This window comes from Ambystoma mexicanum, chromosome 6q, assembly GCF_040938575.1.
Source record: "Ambystoma mexicanum isolate Mex_15411 chromosome 6q, UKY_AmexF1_1, whole genome shotgun sequence".
Lineage (NCBI taxonomy): Eukaryota > Metazoa > Chordata > Amphibia > Caudata > Ambystomatidae > Ambystoma > Ambystoma mexicanum.
The window spans coordinates 1,362,984,356-1,363,012,324 of NC_090937.1; the positions used below are offsets into that span (position 1 = coordinate 1,362,984,356).

The 27,969-nt window shown below is 45.1% G+C and overlaps 1 protein-coding gene across 2 annotated transcripts in view; it reads right to left on the minus strand.

The window, feature by feature from the left end:
- Nucleotides 1–27,969, minus strand: part of JAKMIP1 (janus kinase and microtubule interacting protein 1) — a 3,487,328-nt gene that overhangs the window by 2,881,432 nt on the left and 577,927 nt on the right. For both annotated transcript variants that reach the window (XM_069631978.1, XM_069631979.1), the window contains exon 4: nucleotides 27,064–27,138. The gene's annotated coding sequence lies outside the window, so the exon portion shown is untranslated. The remainder of the gene's footprint in view (nucleotides 1–27,063; nucleotides 27,139–27,969) is intronic.

The following is a 27,969-nucleotide window of genomic DNA, read 5'->3' on the forward strand; positions in this document are numbered from 1 at the left end:
ACCAAAGTTCTTCGTCATTTATATATGACAAGGCGAAGATATTTTCCAAGTACGGTTTCCTAATATGGTCAACTGCTGGGCATAATAGCAGAAGATGTCGGGTCGTCTCCACTGAAGACTGATTTTTACAGAATATACAAATGTTGTATTCAGACTGGCTTCTGATCTCTAAAGTGTCATTGGTAGGTAGGAGATTCAGTCGAGCTCTTAAGAATACATTTCTAAGTTTCCTATTTGGATATTTTTCCAGGAAGGGTTGTGGCTGTGTAGCTTCCAAGCCTGCGGAGTTAGGTGAGCTGTCAATTTATAGGTTGCTGCTGAGTCTAACGTTAAAATCCAATCTCGCTCATTTAGTCTTTTTTGTGTTGTTGAGGGATTCTCTAATAGTTCTTTTTGCGTACTTTGGATCTCTTCCACCTGGGCTTTTATCCGTCGGTTTAAATGAGGGCTTTGAGCACCTATTTGTTCTTCATGTATAGCATTTAGAAGTTTGGGACGATCTTCTATGATGATTTTTCTATATAGCATTAAGGCGTTTCGTTCTGTTACTCCCTTCAGTGACAGCTGGCTTAGTTCTCGTCTTATGAGCGTGATAGGAGTAGATTTTGGAACATTAAGGACCTTTCTCCAGAAGTAACTTTCTAATTCTGTCCAGATCGAGCTTGGTAGGAAAGGCATAGCTTCGACTCCGTACGCAATGGAGGGGACAACCTTAGCTTTGTAGAAATTTAAGACCGGGGAAAAGGAAAAACGGCCAAATGTCTTGTCCACAGCCTGGGCCTGGACAGTTAGGCTTCTTATTTTTGTTCGTAATGCTGTTTGCATCGCCTTTTCCTGTTTTGAGTTGTCAAGCGTGACTCATAGGTATTTGAATTTGACCACTCTTTCAAATTGTGCACCGTCCACTTGCCATTTGCTTGCAGCCATTTTCTTTCAGGTGGGTATGAAGAGTTTCATCGGTGCCACAGCATCTAAGGCTTCTGTGATCTGTTATTGGAGTGTCTCATCTGTTTTTTTATTTTTTTTTACCAACTTTATTCAATAAATAAATATAAATATATAAAAAATATATATGAAACAACACAACTGAGTAACATCAGAAATATCAGAGTGAGAATAAGTGAAAATACAGCAGTTCATTATAATGTAAATGACACACTAAATTAACAGCATTGCAGAGAAAAAAACATTGAAAATCATCCCCACCCTCCTTCCCCATAACAAGACAGAACAACACAAAACAAAACCACAAAACCAACAACAGCACAAAACAAACACCCCTACCCACCCCCCCAATCTCAAAATCCATTAACAGAAAAACCATAGCCTACACCTTATCTTACTGTTGGAAGTGTGTCCAGGACCAGTGGTTATGTGGCCTCCAGTCTGATATTGATGTCCATGGTGTTGAGGGATTCCCAGTTTTTTCCCTCGATTGGAGTTAGATTGTGTGTTTGGCCAATATTTGTATTGGAGCATGGATTACTAAAGGTATCATAGGATGGCCGCTCCAGGTGATATATATATTGGCAGTGCAATTGGCGCTAGTTTTTTTTTTTGCTGAAGAATGCATCCAAAGCGCGTCCGGCTTTGTGGGTTGCTTCCGTCAACATTTGTTGTAGGTAAATGGTGGATAGTTGTGAGATCTTCTCTTTAAACTTCTTCAAACTAGATGTTGAAGTCTCCGAATATGATCTGTTGGTCTTGTCCATTAGTAATGCTGATTATGGCATCAACAAATGTCTATGTGACAGTAGAGTTGTACATGGGTATGTAGATGAGAATGATGTAAACATTGGCCAAGTGTTAAGTGCCCTTTTGATTTTTAGATGGCCTTTGTATGTAATGGCTAAGCCGCCTCCTCTTTTCTGGTTGTCCTGCCTCTGAGTTTAAAGTAATTACGGAGGGATTTGTGTGTAACTACATTGAACTCCTCCATTAGCCAGGTTTCTGTGACAAAATGGATCTTTGTCCACCTTCATTGAGGAGCTTGTATATATGTGTTGCTGTGCTTGATATTGATCTGGCGTTGGTTGCAGTGACTTGTTTTGTTTTATACTGTTTGTTTTTCCTTCGTGGTGGTGTCAGTAGGGTGGTCTAGCATTATTTCCTATTGTCTTTTTGATCTTTTGTTTGACATTGGTGTGTGGGTTGTGGTAAGAATCTTTGTTGTTTCCGGCTCTTCCTTGTGGAACTCAAGTAGGTTGCCAGTTGGGTTGATGTCATTTTCAAGGGGTGGTAGTGGGCTTGTAATGTGGTGTTCTGCTGTCTTGCCAGTTCCTGGAGACGAATGGTGTGTTTAAGGAGGGATTAGTTAATTTCCATTTCTTTCATCCTAGTTTTGTCCATCTGTGGTGCTTGCTCCTTCACACCCTGTGTGATTCAGGTTTCTTTGTATTGCTGGTTGAGAGGGTTTATAGGTGGATAGGTATCTCGAGAAAGAGTGATTTTGGTTTAGATGTCGCAACAAGGGCCTTTTTCTTTGAAGAGGTGTTGTGCAGAGATTCCCAGTGTATTTAGGTTCTGGGAGAATTTGGTTGTGTTTGGTTTACTTTGCTGTTTCTTGCGCCCTTATGGGTAATTCTTATCCGGTGGTCTTTCAATTATCAAGGCATTTCGGTGAGGTTTTGGGTGGTTGGTTTCCGAGGGGTCCTGGCTGTTTATCACTTCTGTGGGTTTTGGGTATCCTGATTTTTATTTTTTGAATATTCTGCTGGCAGATTATCTAGGTGCAAGAAAGACCTGGTGGCAAAGTTTCCCCAGTGGCAGCATCTATAGATGATACGTTATTAAGATGGCAGGTTCATCAAATGAGGGAGTGTCCCAGTGGCTGGGATTATTCAAGAAGCAGTTTATCGATGTGGGCAGATATTATGGTTGCTAATTGTTAAAATGGGGAGGTGACACAAACTATCCAATGGCCCTTTATCGAATTGGAACTTTATCTCAGTCGCAAGTTATTCTAGTAGTAGATATCTTAGATGTATAGTATTACAGTGCTCAGTTATCCCATTGGCAGGGTATCCCATTGGTAAAAAGAAAAGTCAGAGTGGCAATGAATCTCAGTGACAACAAATCTCAGTGGCCAAGAATCTCAGTGGCAGAGAGTCCTTTGGGCAGAAAACCCTGGTGGTCAAACCATCCAGTGGCAAAGTCACCTAGTGTGGAAGTTTCCGAGTGTCATGGTTTCCCAGTGGAATGGATAACCATTACCAGTGATTCAATTATCCCAGTGGTGAAATATCCCAATTGCAAGTTGTCCCAGCACCAAGTTGTAAAGTTGGTAAAGAGTCAAAGTGGTGTGATGACTGGGAAGATAATTATCAAATGAGCAGAATGGGAAGATATTAAAGCAGCAAAAATCTCAGTGATACATTAGCAAGGGGACAGTATATCAAAGTGGGCAAATGTCACTGTGGTGAATTATTAGAGTGGGCAGATTACCCAAGGCAGCAAATATCACAGTGCTGAGGTTTACCTTCAACAGAGTGGCCACGCTGTCGCTGCCTAACCGGGGAAGGCCGGTGGGAAGCGAGAGAGTGCAAGACCAGATAATAGAAACCCTAGAGCTGTCCACACGGATACCGTGCACTGCTTACCAGCTGCAGTATACCCATGCTCTAACAGCCACCACAGACTTTCTATGAACAGTTAAGGATTTTCCATAGAAATATCTCTCTGAGAGAAACACTTTTACTGGTTTGCTTCCGACTTTACTGCAACACGGCCTCCTAACACAAACTGGGATACTCTCCGATTTAATCAGCCCTTGTTGCAGCATGGCGGCCCAGCATGGAAGAAAGGGGAGGGGCTTAGCTACCTATTTGAACACTTTGACCTTTGTAACACCTCCCAGGAGGGGAAGTCAGGATGAGATTGCTCAAGGAAAGTTGCCCAATGAGAGAAGGAGTGGGATGATCAGAAGGGTAGAAACAGGAAGGGGTGAGTTGTTCGGGTGAGGTCAGACAAGGAGGTCAGACAAGGAGGAAGTGGGAGACCAAGAGTCCAGAAGAGAGGTAGGCAGTGTACTGCAGTGTTGAGGGGGTATGGAGAAAAGGTGTGGTATTGGCTGGTGAGAGCAAGTGGTAGTGTGTTGCTAGTGTGCGTGAGTGAGAGTTTAAAGAAAGTGTAAAGACTGAGTGAAAGGTGACTTAGGGGGTAAAAGGAGGATAAGTGAGTTGAAGGAGTGGTGGAGTGATAATGTTGAAGAGAGTGTGAGTGTAGTGGAGAGTAGTAGAGGAGAGAGCAGTAGTGGGCTGAAGAGGAGAGAATATCAGTGGAGTGGAAAGGCAAGAGTAGTAATGGAATGGAAAGGGGAGAGTAGTAGAATGGAGAAGGGAGATTAGTAAGGGAGTGGAAAGGGGAGAGTAGTAGTGGTGTGGAGTTCTTGTCCTGTGGTCTTTCCATTATGAATGCATTTCGGTGAGGTTTTGGGTGCTTGGTTTCCGAGGGGTCTAGGCTGTTTATCTCTTCTGTGAGCCCGGGATGTGTTAAACTTGCTCAAAGAAACCTGGGAGGAAAGAGAGGAGGCCATTTTACCAAGTTCCACAACCGCACAGAGGTTAAGAACCCATATGACAGCGCTGAGAGAAATTGTAAAAAAACATCTGTGACAAGCCCAGTAGCAACAACAGGCTATCTACAATAAACATGCAGTAACCCGGTCCTTCTCAGTTGGACAATCCGTGTTAGTTCGCCTTCCCAGGTCGGAGAATAACAAGATTTCCAAGTGGTATGGCCCCTATGAAGTCTTGGGGGGAAAAAAACCTCTTGAATTACCTCATATCCCAGCCTAAGAGACACCAGAAATGTAAAGTATTTCATGTCAACCTACTCAAGGAATGGAACATAGATAATAGTGTAAATACCAGTGTTACTATGGCCGCTCTCCTTACTGACTGACACTGGAAACACATTAGTTTCCCCCAACCTATCCCCTTCCCAGTAGAGCAACATTAGCAACCTGCTCGCTCAGTTTTCCAAGGTATTATCAAAAACACAACCAGGCAGGGTTGCTAACCTCTTCCACTACATTCGAACCCCAGCCAGGAAGATGGTTAATTTAAAACCCTATCGGATCCCTGAAGCCCAGAAGAAAGTAATTCAGAAGGAGATAGAGGAAATGCTCAAGGCGGATATAATCGAGCCCTCTGAGAGTCCTTGGTCCTCTCCTATTGTCTTGGTCGCAAAGCCATACCAGTCCTGGCGTTTCTGTATAGATTTCAGAAAATGTTATTCCATCTCGATATTTGGCAACTATCCTGTGCCGCGAATTGACGATCTGGTCGGAAAGTTGGGTGCAGCCAAGTATATATCGTCACTAGACTTGAAAAACGGTTATTGACAAGTTCCCTTAAATCCACCTGATAGGGAAAAGAGACTTTTCAACGCCACAAAGCCTATTTCAATTTAAGGTCTTGCCCTTTGGTCTACATGGGGCTCCAGCCACTTTTCAGCGACTAGTGGCCAAAGTACTAAAACCACACTCAGCGTTTTGTGGGGCATATCTAGATGACATAGTCATTCACAGTGCTAGTTGGCCGGAAAATCTTCACCATCTGTATTCAATCACCAAGGCCCAGACGAAAGCTGGTTTAAAATCAAATCCCTGTAAATGTCATCTGGCCCAATCCGCAGTAAAGTACCTCTGAATTTTCATGGGGAATTGCCTAATACAACCACAAGCAGAGAAAGTGAAGGCCGTCCAGCAAACACCTACCTCCAAGACCAAAAGAGACCTTTGTGCCTTACTCGGCCTAACCAGCTATTATAGGTGGTTTATTCCAAATGATTCCACGATAGCCTCTAACATAGCTGGTAAGCTGATGAACTCCCAAATACATAAATTACTCTGGGATAAAGAAGAACAAGCCAGTTTCAACAAGCTGAAAAATAACCTTTATCATGAACCCATCCTTAAAATGCCGGACTTTGGTAAAGTTCTTATTACAAACAGATGCATCAAAGGTGGGCTCAGGAGCGGTGCTCTTGCAAAAACACGATGGAATTGAGCACACCGTGTTATTACCAGCAGGAAGCTTTTTTCAAGAGAGCCGCTGTATGCTACCCTCAAACTTGAGGCCTTAAAATGGGCTATCGTGCATCTGAGATATTATTTGACCAAGTGAAAATTCTGGTTGATTACAGACCACTGCGCCTAACAAAGGACACCAATCCAAGAGTGATGAGATGATTTTTGGACTTACCACTGTTTTGTTTCACCGTCGAACATCTAAAGGGGAAAGAACAAGGAAATGCCGTAAAAGGGAAGGGTATGTGTTAATTTGAGGGAATTCGTCCTCCTTTGAGGCTAGCAATGTGAGCCCACTTCGCAAGACCATCCCTAGGTGTCTGGGCAAGTGGGACCTCACTGGGAGAGACTCCCTCTTAGGGGTCAAGGAGATTCCTTTGAGGAAATCCCTAAATCATTACCCATGGTGGCATACATGCGTCTATCAGATGTGAATAACAGTATACAATTCAGAGACCTTGCTGAAATATACTGTTACAAACAAGAAATAGGATCTGTCTCTTTAAAAGGAGCTCAGCATTTAACTGAGATGAAGAGGCTACGAGGAGTGCACACGCCGAGATGAGGCAAAGCAGACAGACGAGTACACAAGTAGGAGAAGCCCCCAGATGGCATCACACTTGAGAGAGGCGAAACCAGGAAAGCCAAGGAGCCTGCGGCTTTCAGAACTGCTCTGAGAGCGAGAGCGAAATGATGGAAGCCCAGCGTTGGTACAGAGAGAGAAACAGAGGTGAATGGAACCTAATCTCAGTGGTGTCGTGACCACAATGACTTTGTGGTGGGTAGGGTGCCCATCCAATGATGCCGAAACCAAGAAAACTACCTGCTTACCTGAAGTCTTACTTGTCCGCACACACCGAGAGCGGGACGATGGCGAAAACGAGAAAGCAAAGTACTGGAACAACCAAAGAGAACCTGAGTGAGCCAAAGCCCAGGAGAAGTTTCCCTGCAGACTCTGTTGTAATAAAGTTGATGTAACAGAACTATAATAATTTGAGAAAGAGAATCACAATAAAAGCTGATAAGGAGACCATAAAGAGTGGGGCACAAATACCCTGGGAAGAGGGGAAATACGTTAGGAACTGAAGAGTGGGTCAAATCAGAGAGAGAATACTCTAATGAGAGAAAGAGAACTCTATGAAGTCAGGCCCACAAGGGAAGAGATACACAGGACAAGCAAATCTAGGAGAGCGGGAAAATTACCAGGAAAGCATATCCCATCTAAGAAGGTATATGCAACAGGAGTACCAAAGGCATATCAGTGTGGAGCAAATTATAAGACAGGTAATTACAATGGATTCCTGGGTGAAAATCCCTAAGGAGAAGTGAAAACCCAAATAATCTGTAAAAGAGTTACAAGAACTTGTACAGAAGGTAACAAGAGCCTATTTAAAGTTTGTCTACTAATAAGATGCCTGAAGCAAAAGAGAAACATAGCAAGAAAAGACAATCAGGAGAAGGGAGACATTCTCCTGACCTTATTGTGGTAAATAAGGGTAGGGTCAGCAAGAATTAGTTATTTGACAGCTGAATTTTTTGTTTGATGGCTTCCTGATGATGGACAAGCACCTTAGTTACTTATATAGGCTGGGAACGCCCACATAGCAATAAAGATAGGCATTTGTCTTATCAGTTAATCAATAAGTGAAAATGTCCCTCCAGTGTCCGCATCCTCTTTCTGACCAGCCACAGATGCAAGTCTCGAGAAATCCCAGTTCAAGCATTGGTGGAATTCGGATAAGCCCAAAGAAGGTGTCATGCGACGCATTCCCAGCTGGCGTTTGTGGCCCGAGTGCGTTTGCATGCTTCCTGATTGCTGTCACGCTCATTAACTATGTGCACTCGGCAGTCTAGTCTTTCTCTGTTCGAGTGCATGTAGCGTTACTTAGCCACGCCTCCTCTGCTCTGTGCGTTGCAACCTTTCCTCGGTCAGCTGTGCCTTCTCTTGCTGCTGCGGTCTTGCAAAACGCTGTTTGTCTGCTCCTTTGAGCATTCGCTTTGCTTCCTTTCTTTCCCCTACGTACCTTACCCCTTTCTTTTCCTCTTCCCCGTTTTTTTCCCAGCCCGCTTTCACGGGGCTCTCTCTCTGGTTCGTCCTCTTTCTTTCCTCGAGCTGCCGCCTGCAGTTCGTTGCCTCAACTCTTGTTTTGGAGTTACCCTTCCGACGTTTTTCTGTGTTGCTGAGGACTTTCTTTGGATTTCCTCTACAATTTCATATGAGCCCAGCTGCCACAGGAGACCTGCCGGGCCCTTGTCAACAGTGGGGTTTTTTTTGCCTACATTTGGCTTTTCTTCCCCTTTCTGTCCCTCCAGGGAGGGGGTCACGGCCAGGGCGTTTTTACCGCTCTCACTGCGGCTTTCTCTTGTGGGAGACTCAAGCAGCAAAGGAAAAAAGAAAAGGACTACAGAGCCCATCGAAGTCTCAGCCCAGTCGAGGAAGACCCTGACACTACAGGTGAGGAGGTTGAGGAGGGAAGTGGGGATATCAACACCCTACCAGTGAAGGTAGTTGACAGTTTGCAACACCAAACCCCCAGGATGGCTACCCCTGAGCAAGTGCAGGAGTTGATAGCCACGGTACAAAATCTTTCTCTCGAGATGCAAAACATGAAGGCAGAAAATAATCTCCTAAAACAGATGGTGGCGGCACGCGAGCCACCCACAACCGATTTGCCTCCAATGTCTTTGTCATCAGGGAAGTATGATGGATCCCACAGAACTCTAAATTCCTTGATGCTTGCAGGGTGTATTTTTCTTTCATATAAAGTGAGAGGGGAACTTTGGAGGCATGGTTAGGGATACTCTAAGTTACTAGAATTTCAGGAGGACTATCTTTGATATATCTAAAATGGTATGGGTTCGCACTTGTAACCAGGTAGTGTGGCCACTTCCACACATGAATTATTCCTTTGCTCTATGTTTAGGAGGGAAAGGCCATCCTTTTAAAACCGATACTACAGAAAAAAGGCATTTGATCGGTAAAGCAGTCATTACAATTTATACTAGCTGGACTAAATGTTGAGAAAATGTGGACGTGCGCATTGTTTTGTCGACATTTTGGTGCAGTGAAGTAAGGCTCCCCATTACCTGATTCTGTCTTGTCACTGGACATCGATTTCCCAGAGCTTAATTACGTAAATAGCGATGGAAATAGTAACACATTAAAAAAGGGAATTTCAGTGGGGGTTTAAGGGGTTAAAGTGATAAATGGTGGAGATCTCAAAATTCAAGCTGTTACTAGCAGAGATATACCATAAAAAAGCTAGAAGCAAACATTATGCTTCTCTTTGTTTATTAGAAGCTCAAGCAGCTCACATAGAATAAACCCTAGTAAATATAAACTAACTAAATTTCCCAATAACCAAAGCAAAAAACCTGCAATTAAAAAAATGTAATTTGCTGATAGCTGTCTAATCAGGTGCCACTTCTGTCATCAAGACCATTGTTCCTCCTCCACTTGTCCCTTTTATTTGTTATTAAAGCAGAAGGTAAATACAGCTTATTCTCTGGGTTATAACTGTGTTGTATGGAAGGTTTAGGCAGTAGTGATTGAGTATAGTGGGTTGTGTGAAGCGATTTGCGCAAGCGTTTTTGAAATAGCTATCTCAGGCATACCTGTGCAGAAGTGGCGGGCATCTGCTCCAGCCCTTGCACCGCCAGTAATTTACTTTGATTTTTCTGGTTCAATGCCAGTGCTTCTCCTCTTCACAAACAGCTGGGAGAGTTTTTTCAGCATAACTCCAGTCCCTCAGCAAACTGCAACTGTTTTCATTTGAGAACCATGCTTTTACGGCAACACGTGTAGAGCTGTGGTTGATTATCATGGAAATTCAGCGGCAGAGGAGCTGCAAGTGCTGTTAGACCCTTGCAGGGGCCAATCATCAAGTGGTGGCCTCAGTCTCTGCGCGGGTCCAGAGCACAAAGGTCAGGGCCAGTGGCTTTCCACATCCTTATTGATCACTGCTCAGTGTTCCTGAGCCATCTTCCCATTGTAAACATTGATAGCGCTACAGGCGTAGGCGCTCACATGTTGATGCTGTGGCCCCACAAGTCAGCTTCTGCTACAGTTTCAGCATGGACCAGCTGGGAAAAGAACATTAGATGTGCGATAGAATTGCACGTTCCTACCACAAACCTGTTCAATCATAATTAGAAGCTGCAAAACGTGGCTTGACTCCTCCAGATTTTAAAGAGATAGATGGTTAGAAATAAAGATCTCATAGGAATCCCATAATTCAACTAGGGTTAAAGATGGCAGAACAAGTGTGTTCTGAGAAGGGGGAGCACTATGCACAGGATACAAATATAGCTGCAAGCTTTGGCAGGGTGCTTTGTTCCTCTATGGAGAGGACCGTTAAAAAAGGCTTTTTCTGAAATTGTAATGTCCATTAATCTATGGCTAGATGCCACATTCGCAAAAACCGCCCAAACCCACTGGCTGAAAAGATGAAAATGAGGGGTTCGAATAATGGTGGATGTAATACTACCTGCAAGATGGCTATGACTATATTGACCTCTCCTGGGTTCCGCTAGCATAGCAGGATCAACAGAGGTGGGTTGAGTCACCTTTCTGGAGAGAAGAGCAGAGCTTTCCTATGGAGGGTCCACAAGCCTACAGGGAGTACAAACAGGTCCAGTAGATGATGACTCAGACGCAAAGTCAGGTTATGTATACTACAAGTACCTTGACTCTCCGCAGCAAGGGTCCGCTTCACCACAAGAAGGCGCAGATGAGGTGGAAGATATGCATGGCCTCTCTAAAGGGTGATGCGCTGCAGGCAAAGGCATGTTTGAACCTCACAACCTCATTCATCCCAATTCATAGGATTGGGGCCCGCTGCTGAAGAAGGCCAAGTATTTTAGATTGTGCTATAAAGAAACACTGGATAAATAAGGATAGTTTAGGGAAGAATGCCTGTGACCAATTGATGGAAATACCATGGCTATGCCTGAACTTGATGCTTTTATGCTGACCTTTCTCAGTAAGTTGACAAAAGATCCCAAGAAGGAAATTGATAGAGCCAGGCCCTCCTGCCAGAACAACTCCTAGATGTGACTGACTAACTGGCCAAGATTATGACCTGTAAAACAAGACGGTGTCCCTGCTCACTGGTTTCAATAATATATGTCAAGGGATAGTAAGTTAATACAAACTCAACACATCGTGGGCCTGCCAAAGGATCAGAGGGCCACGATCCCACAGAGTTCATCGAATCTATGCTGTTGCAGGAGATACCCGGAGGAGCTTTATCTCAGGGATTCGCGGTGGAACGTGCGCATAGAGCTCTGACAAGGAAGCCGCCGCCGAGAAACCCACTTAGGCCAGTAATTGCCAAAATCCTCAATTACGGGACTGGGAGAGGATACTAGAACACTTCCGCAAGGGTGGAACGATTACACGAGGGGCGGCAAACATAACGGCCTACCCGGACTATACCCTGACTGTGCAGGTACAACTTTGGGACAGTAAAGCGGAGATTGAGAGAGGCAAACCATAAATACATGTTGCTGTATCGGCGAAATTGAAAGTTTTTCACAAACACAGGACTTTTTTTGAGACTCCGGAGGACGCCATGGGAAGGCTCGACGCGCAGGGGTGCCCCTAGGAGCCTGACGTTCGGACGGGAAGAGGAGATGGAGGAGATAAGTAGTGCACGAGGAGGGCGCTACAAGATGGCGCGGAATAGGACTCTGGCACTTGATTATAGTCATTTGAGCGTCCTTAGGCAGAGAAGGTCAGACTGTTAAACAATATGTTATGAGCACTGTGACTATTGCTGTTTTTAGGGGAGCCTTGCAGAGCGGATCTCTTTACCCAACTTAGTAACCTTAGTTAAGTGGCCATTAGGGCGACTTCACCCTACTGAGCTCTGGGCATTGGTTGGTGCTTGCAGGGCTAGATGTGGGGGTGCCTGAGTTCCATGGATGGAGCTGGGCAGCAGTTGGGGAGTGTGGTGTTGGGGAAGGGATGGGTGGAGGGTGGGGAGGGAAGTGGGAAGTTTGGGGTGTACATAGTTATGAGAAGTTCGAGTTTGTACATGAGGCTACAAGAAAGAGCTAGAGGGCTGTATCTGTATAGCATGGGCGGGTGGGATTGGCTGCACGGAAGGGGGGAGGATACTTATGAACTATGGGGGATCTTAAGATTGTAACGTGGAAGGTCAGGGGACTCAATAGTTACTTAAAGAGGAACAAGGTCATGATGTATTTGAAAAGACAGAAGATTGATATTGCACTGTTGCAGGAGACGCATCTGACGCGGGAAAAGTTGGAGCTGGTGGGGAAGAAGTGGAGAGGTATTGTAGTGGGTTCTCCGTATTCTGCCTACGTTAGGGGCGTGTTGGTCTGGGTGGCACCGCACGTTCCGCTCCAACTTACACAGGAGGTGGTGGATACAGAGGGGAGGATGGTTATATTGAAGGCGCTGGTGGAGAATAAAGAGGTGTGCATTGTAAATACGTATGCCCCCAATCAAAACACGGCGGCATATTTTAGGACTCTGTGTACCAACCTGGCCACGTGTGTGGGTGGGGCGGTTATTTGGGGTGGGGATTTTAATTGTGTGCTGAACCCCAGGATAGACAGATCTGATGATAAGATTGATAGGCCCACCCCAGCAGCCAGGGCATTGCAGACGCTGCTCGACGACTTCGGGCTGGCAGATGTTTGGAGACTGAAACATCCTAATGGGGAGCAGTATTCGCATTACTCAGCCCCGCAACAACTGCATACGAGACTTGATTATTTTTTTGCCACGCCAGATGTGGTGGTAGAGACCACCCAAATAGAACACAAAGCGAGGGTCCTGTCGGACCACTCGCCTCTGGTCCTGGGGTGGTAGTACTGCCGCCCCAGGGCGCGGATACCGACGTGGCGCCTCCGGGCTGAGGCGCTCAAGGATCTGGTTTTCAGAGAGGATATCAGAGACGAGATTATACATTACTTCGAAGAGAACACTGGCAGTGTGGTTTCGGCGGGGACGCTCTGGGAAGCCTTTAAGGTGGTGTTGCGGGGTGCGGCCATCGCTAAATCAAAGGGCCTGCAGTGTGGGGTCCTGATGGAGCTAGGGGGAGCTGAGAATGAACTGGAAAGGGAACTCAATAGTGGAGGGGGGGATGCAGAGCTAGTACTTAAACTACAGCAGCAGTGTGCGGAACTTTGGGAAAGCCTCTGCAACCTTAACGTTAAGAAGTATGTTAAGAGGCAGGTGGGGATAAAACGGGCCGCCTCTTGGCGTGGCTATACAAGAGTGAAACCCCTAGGCCCCCGATTAGGACGATAACCAGAGAGGATGGAGAGGTAGCGGACACCCAAGAAGGAGTCAATGAGGCATTCTTGGATTATTACAGGGCACTATATGAGGACAAAGGGGGGGGGCAGCCGAGAGGAGACAAGGGAAACTTTAAGAGAGATTGGATAACCTAAAATTAGTGCCGAAGAAAGAGAAGAGCTGGATGCACCGATTACTTTGGAGGAATTGGAGGAGGTGGTGAGGCAGCTGCCCACCAGTAAGACCCCGGGAGCGGACGGACTTCCTAGCAAATTTTATAAAGCATATAGAGAGGAGGTACTCCCCCCATGCTAGAAATGCTTAATGAATCGTTTGAGGTGGGCCGGTTGCCGGAATCGCTTAGAGAAGCGATTATAACACCGCTCCCTAAGCCCAACAAACCAGGGCATAGCTGCGGCTCCTACAGGCCCTTGTCAATGCTGAACCAGGACGGCAAGATATTGACGGTGGTCCTGGCTAATAGATTGCGGAGAGTTATTAGTAAATTGATACATCCGGACCAAAGAGGTTATGTCCCTAACAGGAATATAACCCATATCCATAGGCGACTCCACCGGGTGGGTGAATGGGGGAGCAAGAACGAGGGTGAAATGGCGGTTGTGTCCTTAGATGCAGTCAAAGCTTTCGATTCAGTCAGGTGGTCGTGGTTGCTGGAGGCCCTGAGGGAATACGGGATGGGGCCGGGCTACATTAGGTGGGCAAAGTTGCTGTACAGTGAGCCGCTAGCTAGGGTACGTACAGGAGTGGTGATATCCCAGAGGTGGCAACTTAGCAGAGGCACCAGACATGGGTGCCCCTGGTCCCCGATGTTATATATTCTGTCCCTGGAGCCCCTGGCAGTGTTCCTTCGGCAACAATATGACATGATAGGCATTGAGGTAGGGGGAGAGAAACACCTAATATCCCTGTATGCTGACGATTTGCTATTATATTTGAAATATCCGGAGGAAAATCTTCAATACATTCTGGAGGTAATGGAAAGGTATGCGGAACTGTCTGGCATAGCGGTGAACCCCCAGAAATCGAACATATTCCCATTGGGTAGCTACAGAGGAACCCTTCCGGAGCAGTTGCCAGTGTTGCCGATACCATGGGCGGTTGGTTCCTTCTGCTACCTCGGAATAGATGTGTATCACACGGTAGAGGAGGAACATTTGCATAACACCGAGGTGGCTGTGGGAAAAATCCGTATAAGCATGAAGTTTTGGGAGAAGTTGCCGTTGGCGATGATGGGACGGGGGGCGATGCTTAAAATGGTGGTCCTGCCTAGGCTCTTACATTTTTTCAGCAATATTCTGTATATGATACCTAAGAAGTTTTTTGCCAAGCTGAATAGTATGTGCAGAGACTTCCTATGGCATGGCACCCGGAATAGAGTGGCGCTATGGAAGTTGCAGAATTTCTATGAGAGGGGGGGTATTAAGCTGCCTAATTTTGAGGCCTATTATGTAGCTGGTCAGTTGCAATATGTGGTCAAAAGGGTCTCGGATGAGGTAACTCCCGAATTTCGGCTGTTTGGACAGGACTGCACTCCGTTTTACCTGAAGGAAATTATTTGGTTGCCTAGGTCAGAAATGAAGGAGCGCCCGGGAATGATGTTGCTGGGGTGGAAGATGTGGCGTAGAGTATGTCGAATGATGGAGGACCCGTACCCGTGTTCCCCGCAGGTGCCGTTGGTTGCTTTGGCGGGGGAAGACAAGCAACTAAGGATGATAATCAGGACCTACTGGGAGTCGGTCGGGCTGGTTACATTGGGGGATGTTTGGCAAGAGGGGTCCATTAGGGATTTTGAAGGACTAGGGGAAGAGGCGGGCTTGCATAGGGGCCAGTATGTCACATACCTAAGGCTGGTGCAGAATATTCGTAAAATCTGGCCTGAGACTGTATTGGCGCAGGAACCAGACGCCACTATGGGGACAATATATGACATATCAGAAGGGGGGCATGAAATCTCTAGATTGTATGAGATGGTGATGACCCGGGTTGGAAAGGAGTTGACACATTTGAGGTTGGATTGGGAAACAGGGGTGGGAGCACAGATGGAGGATGGGATGTGGGAGCGTGCTATGGGATACCACAAGAAGGTCCTAAGAAAGAATAGAGTGGGCACTACGTTGTAAGTTAATTCAGTAATGTAAACTTAATAAAGTATTTGGTCCTGTCTCCAGATTCCTCCCCGTTGCAAAGGGAGGTATGAAATAATATTACGCTGTCGACTGGTTAAATTGCACCAGTCTGCTGGAAGGACCTTTGTGGATATCTCACTAATTTGCTTTAAGTAAATGTTCAAAATTTTCCAAGAATTCTTCAAAAATAATAATAAGTTCAATTAGTTGTAACCAAAAAATCTTTTATTTAGAAATCTGCATTTGTCTGAGGCCTTTAGCAAGCATTATATTGTCCAATGCATTTCGGTCTGTGCTAGACCTTCATCAGGGACTATTAGTGATCAAAAGATAAAGAATAAAACATAAAGATCATGTTATCTAATATGTTAATAACAGCATACATTTTCATTTAATCCAATACAACATTTTACATTGTACTTAAAGTTTGCTCCAAAATGTACCTGTATTAAACGATGCTTCTAATCTTAGGCCTGTTTGTATTCAATTCCTTATTGGAGAATTATCCAACTCTGCTTCACTCAAACATGCTTGTTTATATTTTGTTATATGCCCTTTGTGCAGCTTGCTTCTGTTCTTGATAATCTAAGTGATAACCAATGTATACTTTAAATTTCAGCAAATATCTAGTCACAAATGGTTCTATCAACCAGAGTTTCACTTGCTCTCAAAAAGAGTCTTACCTGTAGTAAACAGATGTGGAAGCAGCCGGGCACCTTGCTCGCGTGAAAACGTGTTGCTGGTTGCACGGGCTGCTTTTATAGTGCAGAAAATGGCGCCCAGAGCTTACATGACCCCGATGAGAATATCGAAGTTTGGAAATGCGGGACGACAAGCGTGCCCAAAATGCGATAAGGAAAATGCTGATATGACACACATGTTTTGGTCTTGCCCAGTGATTGAGAGTTTCTGGGGAGAAGTGGCGCAAAAACTAGCGGACAAAGGGGTCACGCTCATTATAGATACGGCCTGGGCCTGCCTGTTGGGAGGGTTTCCCAGACCACGGAAACTTAAACATGTTGGGAAATTGAAGGACTTGGCATATGTGCTCGCATAACGAAGGATTGCCATGGGATGGAAGCAGTGTCATAAGCCACGGGTGGAGGTATGGTGGCGGGAATTGCAGAAATGGGCGGAGGCTGAAACAGTGGTATGGCAGGAGGCATGTAGCATGTGTGGGGAAGAAGAAGTGGGTACCCTGATGGCATGGAGAGTATTAATAGCAGGACTGTTTGGAACAATAACGGATTCTGCAGACTCAGAAGGAGGTGATACCCTGCCACACGTAGCAGATACGGAAAGTGAAGGACAAACAAGCTCTTGAGGGGGGAGGGATTGGGGGAGCAGTGGTCTTGACTAATTGATGTTCATGTGATTGTTGCAAAAAGCGCTGCCAGTTTGGTTCGTATTGTTTGTTTGTTTTAATAATTAATAAAAACCGTTTAAAAAAAAAAAGTTAATACAAACTCAATATCAATGCCAACAAGGATAGCCCTGAAAGAGCAACAAGGCCTAACATGAATATAAAAAAGAAGCTACATTAAAGGATTGACATAGACATGTGTTGGCCACTGCCCACAAAGTTCAAATCAGCGGAAAATAATTGGTGGAAAGTCTTTGAATTCACACATCTTTCAATGCATTTAAATCCCAAATCATGAAAACACAAATGTATAACTACACTTCTTCAGTGAATATACCACATCAAATTTCATGTTATTAAGTTTAAATGCGATAATTCAATGCATTTAAATCCAAAATGTTGAAAACAGAAATTGATAAAGATACTTCTTCAGTGAATATAACACGTCACATTTAATGTTATTTTGTTTAAATAACATTAAATGTGACGCGTTATATTCACTGAAGATGTGTGGTTATACATTTTTGTTCTCAAAATTTTGATTCAAATGCATTGACTGATCAGTCCATTGGTGTAGCCTCTTTTTTGTTACATCACGATTTTGAACCTGCCACTAAGGGCTCAAGACACTGGAACTACAGGCGATCCAGTACTCCTAATACAGTGGGCTCAAAGATCTGCCTGTTTGTTAGCGAACGTAAATTGTGCCATCTTCACAGAAAGGTGACCGAGTACACTCCTATGAATAGCTCCAAAATGAGGAGAGCTAGACTTGTCAGAGCAGGGCTAACTACCCAGGGTCAACTCTTCAACAACCCCTGCGCAAAGGAACTCACCAAGTTTGGGGAAACCTATAGGACCTTGGAGAAAGCACAATCACTCATTAAAAGTATTCCCATTTAAAATGTTCTTCAGGATTGGGAGAGGAAGAGGTCCTTCTCTCGGTCCCTACCAACTGGACGGAAAGTTCCAAGCAGGTCGGACGGCTTCCTAGTATTGGCAGAAGCAAAACAAAATTATACTTTCTTCCCATACAGAGATAAGAGCAGCAGACATGTTGAATGGAGAAGACCAGCCAGGCAACAACAGGTGGGTGCAACAGCTCTATTTGGAGAGAACTGGGATGTGCCCTCAAGAAATGCTTGGATGCACCAACCTATAAAGGGTTTCCACCTGGAATTGTTCACATACCCAATTCAGATACAAGATCCTCAAGTCCCGTATTTCTTCCAAGTAGAAAAGCGACGTATGGATGAGGAGGTAGACAGCCTGGCAAAAAAGGGGACTGGCTTGCTTGCTGTGCCAGAACACACCTAGGGGTTATTAGATACGGACTTGTCGTCCTAGATACTTTCCAACCGTTATGGTAACTAACTGTAGCACGGTAGAACGGTACTGGAGAAAACAAAGTTATTAGCTTAACAAATTAGTTAACTGTTAGCCGTATTGTATACACATACATACTATCCTTAGTACGAAGAACACCCTGTCCCTGTATAGCGGAAAAGACTTTCCCTAGGCGTCGTGGTGTTGTACCGCCTATCTAACAGGGATAGATGAGATGCTGTCCCTAACTCTCCTTCATTCATACGTATTGAACATATAAAATTCAGATTAAGGTCAACAGAAAACATTGTAACTCTCAGGAGACAACAATCCCTATATATATATTGTGTCTCTATCTGGGTTCAGTGGCCTAACCTCACTACTGGATTTGCAATCTATATTTTAATCACCAGCTAGTAAGAGCAAGTGCCAGTGACTTCGGACCTTAGTTCTGATGGAGGCAATAAAAAGGGCTCTGCTGACAGAGCACCACACGCTAAACGCTAGATCAACAATTTAGCTTTTTTAAAAAAAGTGTTGTTTGCTGTAAGTGTCCTCATATATTGTTAGTGGACATCTTCAGCACGAGATTCCTCATGCCAGATGTGGTCGACCAGTTTCGACGATTCAAGTGGCTGTGATCGTCTTCTTCAGGACCAGTTGTAGCAAGTGTAACATTAATTCTGTCTGGAGATCAAAGCTTGTTGATCCCCATGGTGCAACCGCCTCCGCTTCCTGCAAGGAAACAAAAGGGTGGGTACTTGGGGTGTAACTATCCCCTAGACTGTGTCACCAATGAAGTTGCACCGGGATGGTGTATGTATGTATTAAACCTCATTTACTTGGAGTAAGTGCGCTTGATGAAGAACCCAATTGAGGGTACTTTTGGTGGCACTAAGTTCATGGAGGGCTAGAGGGAGGGGGTATGTGGTGGGATGTGATCTAGAACAAATTTGGATGCAGTATTGGGTGTTGTGTCTGTACTCCCCGCCCCTGCTGGAACGATGCATGCTTATCACGGGCCCGGATCAGTGAACCAAGGGGAAGCGCCCGTGCTAGTGCAAATCAATAACCTCCAAGGGCGTATCATGCTGTGTGGACTAATCCTAGATGGAACGTGCATGTCACGGTTGGACACCCAAGTCGTCTGCATGCATCCATGCATGGAATGTGCTCAGCATGTCCTACTCACCTTGCCGAGGTGCTTCTAATGGGATGCTGAGGCTTTTGGTCAGCGTCTGTCCAGAGCTGTCCACGCGCTAATACCGGTGATGGATATGTCTATGGAGTCATGGAAAACAGACTAATCAGTATTTGCATGGCAGTCTGAGTGGTAAAAAAGGAAGAGCTGTCAGCTTCTTACCTGCGCAAATGTGGGTATACTTCCTGCAGTGAAGTCGAAGATATTCCGCATTGGAAAACTTCTGTGTATGCAGCCTGCTCGGTATTGCTGGTCTGACTGCCAGGTGGGGTTAAGACTCTTATAATAGACACAGCTAATTAGAGACTGTCTCCAGTGTGTAGATAAAATACTAACATTGTGGAGGCTCAGATCCACCCAAATACCTTCTAGTTGCCTGCCCGGACAGCCTGGTTACATCTGCGTGGATCGTGTAGATATAGGCGTCTCTATCGTTGGGTGCGGCTAGTGCGCCCTGCCCTAAATCAGTCGCACAGGTCATGGCGCCATTTTGGAATGGGCTGCTCCCATTCACAGCAAGCTTGGTAAATCGCTGTGTTGTATCAATAAAAATCGCCATGTGTTTGCAAGAAAATCATGTAAGGATATTGCACAGTGTGCCCTGATGTTAAACGAAATATCAGATGTATGTGGGGCTGTGTGTGCTCCCCTATGGATATGCTGGTACCGTGGTGCTCTGCCATCTTGGAGTGGATGGTACCTCCATATTTGTTACATCTGCGGCCGCCATGAGGCGAAAGTGGCTGCTAAACAGACGTCTTCCCTATTTCAACATCGTCCCAGCGAGTGCGGGTGAAAGAGCTTGTATACTGGTAATCGATCCAGTGTGCACCGGCTGCTTTCGGGCCATCTGGAGGCACTGAGATGAAACTGTGTGCCTCACTAGATGGCTTGAGATGTGGTCAGACATGTAACAAATGCTGTATCTATCATGTTGAAATGTGTGCTGGAGTATATGGGAAAACTCATACTATCTACCCAGGCAGGTAGATCGAGGTGGTGGCAGTGCATTAATTCCGTCGCAGCTGGTTCTGCAACGTGTGCGATGGAATGTGCGGTTACCTCTGCATTATAGTAAGATCATTCCACAGAATCTGTTCGTTCAGTCCGTTCTTATCGGTACCCAGTCTGAAAATCCAGTTCTCTTCTCAGGAGGAGGTTATGAAAATTACCTCTACATCTTGGTGGATATATTTTTTCAATTATTGTCCATCTGAACTCTTCAGATCCATGGCCCTTTTGCACAAAATGGGCGAATAGGGGGGCATTCAGTTTTTTGGTCCGTAGGCATGATTTATATTCAATCATGCCGGTCTTAACTTTGCGCATGGTCATCCCGACATATCTTAGTTTACAGGGAAAAGTGATGAGGTATATAACTCCACTTGTATTGCAATTCGTGAAGAAGCGTTGGGTCCAAGGTGTTCTAAGGCCTATATCAAAAGAGGTGCTACGCAGCGTTTGTGGACACATCGAGCAACAGCCACATGGGGCATGCCAGTGGATGGATTAGTGTTCCACAGAGTGGGTTGAGATGAATCTATGTTGTTTTGTTCTCGTAGAGTCTTCACTAACTTGTCCCTTTTATTGTCTGCGCTTCAGCGACACCTACCCCTTGACTCTGATATTATCTTGCTGTTTTGGAACACTAAGGTTGAGTTGGTCTCGGAGGGAGACAATCAGCAATGGGTCAACCCTTATAACATCGGCTTCAAATCTACAATATTGGCAGAGTGCTTTAATGGAGGGTTCAACAGGGGTGAACTTTATAGTGTCTTGGTAGTTACATTTTGGGCCTTTCAGAACTGGAATGGGAGGTTGTTGGGGAAGGAATGGTGAAGGACAGATACCTATGTTAAAAATGCCTTCCGTGGGGGTGAACACTGAGACATTGACCCCGAATATAATCTGTCTGACTCTCAATGTTCAGGGACTCAATTCCCCAATTAAGAGACGAGCACTGTTTCACCGGCTGGCGACGTACAATCCTACAATAATGTTTCTACAGGAAACGCATCTGTTGGCAGCGGATGAATTTCGCCTGAGTGATAAACTCTACCCAACCAGACTCTGCGCCTCTTCTGGGACAGAGAAATGTGGGGTAGCTATACTTCTCCGGAAGGGGACCCCAGTAACAATCCACAGAACCTGGTCAGACAAGGGGGGAAGGTATGTTCTAGCGATAGCCACAATATATGGTAAGCGGGTGACCCTTTTATCATTGTATGCGCCAAATGTTAATCAACACCAATTCTTTGCTAAGGTATTGAGATTGTTGAATGAACATGCGGAGGGAGACCTCATAATCGGGGGTGACTTTAACGCTGTAATTAACCCGTTAGAGGATACGTCTCTCCCCCCAACCCTGACAGACAAAAAGAACTTTATGGCCCTGACCTCTCTTCTCAGGGAACATTCACTGATTGAGGGATGGAGATTTTTTCACCAGGGTAAACGGGATTATACTTTCTTTTCTCCCGTACACAGAGGATTTTCTAGGCTGGACATGTTTCTCCTTTCTGATGCCCTCATCCCCCATGTCACGGAAGTGGAGATCCTCCCCAAAGCTTTATCTGATCACGCCCCAGTATTGTTTTCCATGTTTTCGCCTGATATGCTTCCAACGCCTCGTCGAGCCTGGCGGTTGAATGAATTTGTATTGCTAGAGCCTCTGGCCCGCTCCTGCATTGCTGATTGTATAGAACAATATTTTGCAGAAAATTACACCGGGGACCTAGAATATGCGATAGTGTGGGATGCTGCGAAAGCGGTCATTAGAGGTCAGGTCATAACCCAAACAATTGAATGGAATAGAGTGCATAGACAGACACAAACCCAATTAGAGCCGCAACTCCATGAAGCGGTAGAGGCACATAAAAGGAAACCCTCTAGACGGGCATTTAGGGAGGTTCGCACAGCACAGAAAGCCCTGGAGGCCCACCATATGAGTCGAGCAGCTTTAGGTATAATGCGCACAAAACAGTATTACTATTCCAAGGGGAATAAGGCGAATCGTTTGCTGGCAGCTGAACTCAGACAGCAGACAAAGCGTAATCGTATAGATTCTCTAAAAGATACAGAAGGGAAGCGGGTTTTCGCTGAATCAGGGAAGCTTCGGATTGTGGAGGATTTCTTCAGAAACCACTCAGCTGCCCACGTCACTGACCCGCAATTAGCCAGGGAATTTATTCAGAAGGCTGATCTCCCACAGATACCCTGGGGATTTTGCGAGTCCCTGGAATCCCCAATAACCCGGGAGGAGACAGAGAGAGCAATCCGCTCCCTCCCATCAGGGAAGGCCCCAGGGCCGGATGGTTTAGCCAACAAATTCTATAGGACCTTTCGGGAGGAGCTGACCCCTCACTTAACAAAATTGTTTAACTCTGTATGGAGGGCGGGAGTGGTTACAGCATCTATGGCGGAATCAGCTACAACGCTGGTGTTGAAACCTGGGAGGGATCCTGTTGATTGCTCCTCATATAGGCCTATTGCACTTTTAAACAGATGCTAAATTAGTAGGGAAAATAATAGCGAACCGCCTAGGCCCAATCCTCCCGTCATTGATAAATAATGATCAGACAGGATTTATATATAATCGTTCCACCTATGACAACATACGCCGAGCTATCAACCTAATTGCCCTCGCCCCAAAGATCCCGGGGGACTTATCCGTCCTATCCCTAGATGCTCACAGAGCTTTTGATAGTATGTCGTGGGGATATCTGGAATTAGTGCTAGCAGGGTTTGGTTTTCGGCCAGAGTTCTCCAGATTAATACTTAAAGTTAATAAGAATTGGACTCCCCTTATTGAATCAGCCAAGGGTACGAGACAGGGCTGTCCTTTGTCCCCATTGATATTCGCCTTAGCTATGGAGCCTCTAGCTTAACATATAAGATCACATCCAGACATCCAAGGTTTCGAGGTAGGGGGGCAGTCCCATAAGATTGCGCTTTATGCGGATGATTTACTTTGCTTTTTGCAAGACGCCCCTCATACACTCCCGCCCCCCTTAGGTCTCCTAAATCAATTTGCCGAGATATCTGGCTTCAGGACAAATCCCGCTAAATCAATAGGAATGCCCATGACTGAAGACTTAGATAGACTAGAGGAGCTGCAAACACTGACGAACTTCCCCTGGTCTCCAACGGAGATTTCATATTTGGGGGTAAAACTGACCCCAACATATGCGGGCCTCTACAGAGCGAACATTCCCCCACTGCTTAAAGAATTGAAGGAATGGCTACAGCGATGGGATTCTCAGGAAATCTCATGGCTCGGCCGCATTAATGCGGTTAAAATGACACTTCTCCCGAAACTATTATATGCCTTTCATTCTTTGCCAATAGCCATCCCAGAATTCGAGCTTATAAACCTCCAAAAGGAGATATACCGGTTAATCTGGAAGAGGAAGAGGCCGCGTATCCCTGGGAAACTCTTGACAAGGGGAAGAATGTTGGGGGGCCTGGGCCTCCCCTCGCTACCACGTTATTACAGAGAGGCGCAGATGGCGATAATGCTTTCTTGGAAGGGCTCCCCGGACCCACCCACGTGGCTGGAGATAGAGCAGACTGCTTCCGCACTCCCTTTAGCTCACCTCCCGTTTCTACAAAAAGAAGCACGTAATTTTAAAACTGGTATCCTGCCATCCACCTTGTCCACCCTGAAGTGTTGGGATAAAGCACAATCCCAGAGGGGTATCCCACTAGGGCTAGGGCCACTGTCCCCTATAACCCAAAATCCCGCCTTCACTCCGGGACTAGGGCCAACAGCGTACCGAACCTGGAGTCGAGACAAACCACTGTGCCTGAGAGATCTATATGTAGACCAGGAACCACTGACCTTCCAGGCATGCAAAGAGAAGTTTGATCTCCCAGAGACAGAACGCTTTCGATATATACAACTGTGCCATTGGCTCACTAATAGGGACATCCGCCGAGTAGCCCAAAGAACCCCCCTTGGCATAGAGTTGAAAAGTCTTAAAGGACACCAATCCCATAAGATATCGCTATGTTATAAACTCCTGGAGAGAGCCTCCACGGAGGAGAAGCTCCCATATATGAAAGCTTGGTAGAGAGAGCTGGGCCTAGCGATTTCAGACGAGTCTTGGCAGCGAATCTGGTATCGTGCCCAGACTAGTTCCCGCTGCACCCAAATAAAATAAAATGCTATTAAAATTTGTTTTAGGTGGTATTCCCCCCAATAGGCTTCACTCCATTAACCCAGAATATCCAGATACATGTTGGCACGGGTGTGGTGAACGAGGAGACATGGCGCACATGTGGTGGCATTGTCGGGTTATTCAATCATATTGGCTGAAAGTGAGATCTAAAATCAAAGACATCACGGGTTCTTTACTCCCTTAGGACCCTAGAGTGTTCTTATTAGGGGACGCCCCGGAAGACGGTCCTTTCCAATGTCAGGACACAAAGCAAGCTTAATCTCCCATTTATTGGTGGCTGCCCGTATCACCAGAGCTAGATTTTGGAAGACAATAGAAGGCCCACACCTAGCATACTGGTGGTTAAAGTTATGGGAACTGCTAGGTTTAGAAAAACTTACGGCAGTGGTGGAGAGGAAACTCTCGAAGTTCCGGAAAATATGGCGCCCCTTTCTAGACTTTGTATCTGACAAGGAACACATGTATTTTCAGCCGCAACTCTTAAAGCACTTTATGAATTCTTGAATTGCTGATGATCACATTAAATTTGTAATTGCACGTATTAGATGGAGAAACGCAGCAGCGGTAACCCATGCCTACATTAACTATATATTTGCACGCTTTAGGTGGTGGAAATGCAGAAGCAGTAACTGTGATTATGTATTCTGATATCTCCCACCCCCAAATGAATCTATGGATTAATCTGATTTACAAGGAGATCATTGACCCAATGAACTCAACTCAGTGAATAAATGCTCTTGTGTTTTTTTTGTTTTTTTCATTCTCTCTTTCAATACACACTAAATGAATGACCGAGAAACTATGAATTGTACACCTTATTACGTAGCGCTATGATTTATGTTGTATACATGGAATGTCGAAGAATTGTTGAGAGGTGAAGGTTTAAGTAAGTTGTACAAAATGAATTTTGGGATTGTTAACGGTTATATCGTTTTTACACTGAAAACGAATAAAAATATTTAAACAAAAAAAGAAAAGAAAATGTGGCAAAGTAATGAAGCTCTCCGAGCCTTCACCAAACTAAAAGAGGCACTGTCTACTAAGGCTGTTCTTCATTGTCCAGACTTTAATGCCCCGTTCTTCCTTCAGACGGATGCTTCAGGCAAGGGCATTGGAGCGGTATTCTTTCAGAACGAGGGAGAGGAAGAAAGACCAATTCTGTTCATAAGTCGGAAATTATTACCACACGAGTTGAGTTATCCGACGATAGAAAAAGAGTGCCTGGCAGTCAAATGGGCCATCGATGCGCTGCAGTACTATCTACTCGGAAGAGCGTTTACACTAGTGACCGACCATGCTCCCTTAGTCTGACTTGCCCGTAATAAAGCGGAGTAATTAGTGGAGGGGGTGTGACAATGTGTCATATTAGGCACCTGGTTAACATGGTTTGAGGGCAGAATAGTGGGAAAAGAATACAGACTGTAAATACAGGAAGTCCTGCATGTATGGACTTTCCTCTAGTGATTGCCTCTTTTGGTTTCCTAGGAACGGCTCTCGAGGAGGCTGATCCGGAAAGCGACGGTTTGTCATGGGCGTATTGAAGGGGGGAAAAACGAAAGAAGATCAGCTGAGTGGGAAGCGGGCCTGTGTGTGTGAATAATAAAACACCCAGAGGTGAGAAGCTGGTGGAAATGAGACGTCTGCAGTTGACTCCGGAGCGCTGCTTCCCGGCACCCAAGGCCGTATAATAATGAGGGCATGAAACTGACGAGGCGAACGTTTTCGGCCACCCGCTACAGAGTCTCTTTCTGCAGTCGGCTTTTGCATCCAAGCACGGAGGTGAGTGAGAGAGAAAGAGGGAACCTTTACCGCTTACTCGCACGCAGATTGGGTAAAGGACTCAGGCGACCGTTGTCGCTGGAAAGACACTAATGAAGTTAGCGCCGTTGCGCTTTTGTTGAAAATCCCTCGTACCACAAACGAGAGTTCAAAGGTTCATGTAAAGTCATAAATTAAGCACCGTTGCGCTATCACCCTGTAGAGACTGTCAGTGAAAGGAAGTGCTACGTTTGTCAAAGTCTGGATGAAAACACCCGTGCGCTCCAACTTTAACACGAAGACCCCAAGCTTAAACGTGTAAAGCGTGAACGGAGCATATTCCGCTTCTAAAAGGAAGGGAAGTTAATCCCTACGAGAGGAGGAGAGAACATTCTCATCTGAGAATAGTAGTTTAAACAAAAGGGGGAAAAAGTGACAGAGAACTGCCTTCCTAGCTGTATTTTTTTTTTGTTGTTCATTTAGAAGGGGAAGCTGACAACCGATGCAGAAGTTAAAGGAAAAGACTGTCAAGAGCTGCATCAGCACCCATAAGCCAGAAGCTACGTACAAACAAGAGTTCTGAGCAAGAGGGAGAAAAGGAAAGACAAATAAGAGAGAAAGACAGTCCAGAGGATAAGTCTTAATAAGACAGGAAGTAAGAAGCTCACAAGAAAAGAGTGAGACTAAAGAAAATGTGTAAAGAGACAAGAAAAGAGAGACATTAAAGAAAATGTGTAAAGAGACAAGATAGAAGAAACTTTAGGGAAACATACCTAATGACTCTTACCTGAACTTACTTCAACGGTACCCTCCTGCTGAAGCTGAAAATACTCAAGAGAAGACGTATCCTTTTTCAGTACACCTAGAAGGAGAGAATAAAAACCTGTTAGTTTAATAAAAGAATTGGAGTCTCATTCATGTCCTAAAAGATATCTTGTCACAATGGGGTGCAGAATACATTTCTGAGAAATATAGCAGGGATTGGTCCTCGTGCACCAGGAGACACTTTACGAACAGAACTTGGTGTAAAAAGTATTGCAGTTCTCACTGAGTGCAAGTACTTGGGATTTTTTCTCAAGGCCAGATAATTTGAGATCCCTAACCCTATCAGATTGAATGCAATGTGGGAAATTACCTGCTCATTAGCAAAAGGGAAATATTCATAGTACAAAAAGGGAATCACTTGCTAAAAAGATGGGATATTGAATTGAGTCAGATAAATGGATGGCCCAGTCAAATGGAAGACTATTCCTAGGGAAAAAACAACTAGATTGGAACTATCTTGAATGATGAACCGTGTTGCCACTTTACCATAAATGGCATTTTATGTGGTCTCCCTGCAAACTAATAGCGAGACAGGAGCAGTCAATTCCTTGCGATCGCCTGAGCATAGAAGAGTTATATTAATGGTCCGCCTAAACATTTTACCATTGTTATCAAGAATGTCCTGGGTGGGCGGACATAAGAAATACTGCTGTGGATTAGGTTATGATGAGAATATTTTGCATTTCTTGCTGATATGCCCAATTTTGATTGTTTTAAGAACAATTTATTTGTAAAACCATTTTGTCAAGTTTGGAATTAGGGATACTGCGAGTGCTATGCCCTTATCTATGTGTTTTAATGATCCATGGTTTATATCTGATGTTTGTTCTATTGTTAAGGAGGGACTTAAAAAGTACGGAAGATCGTT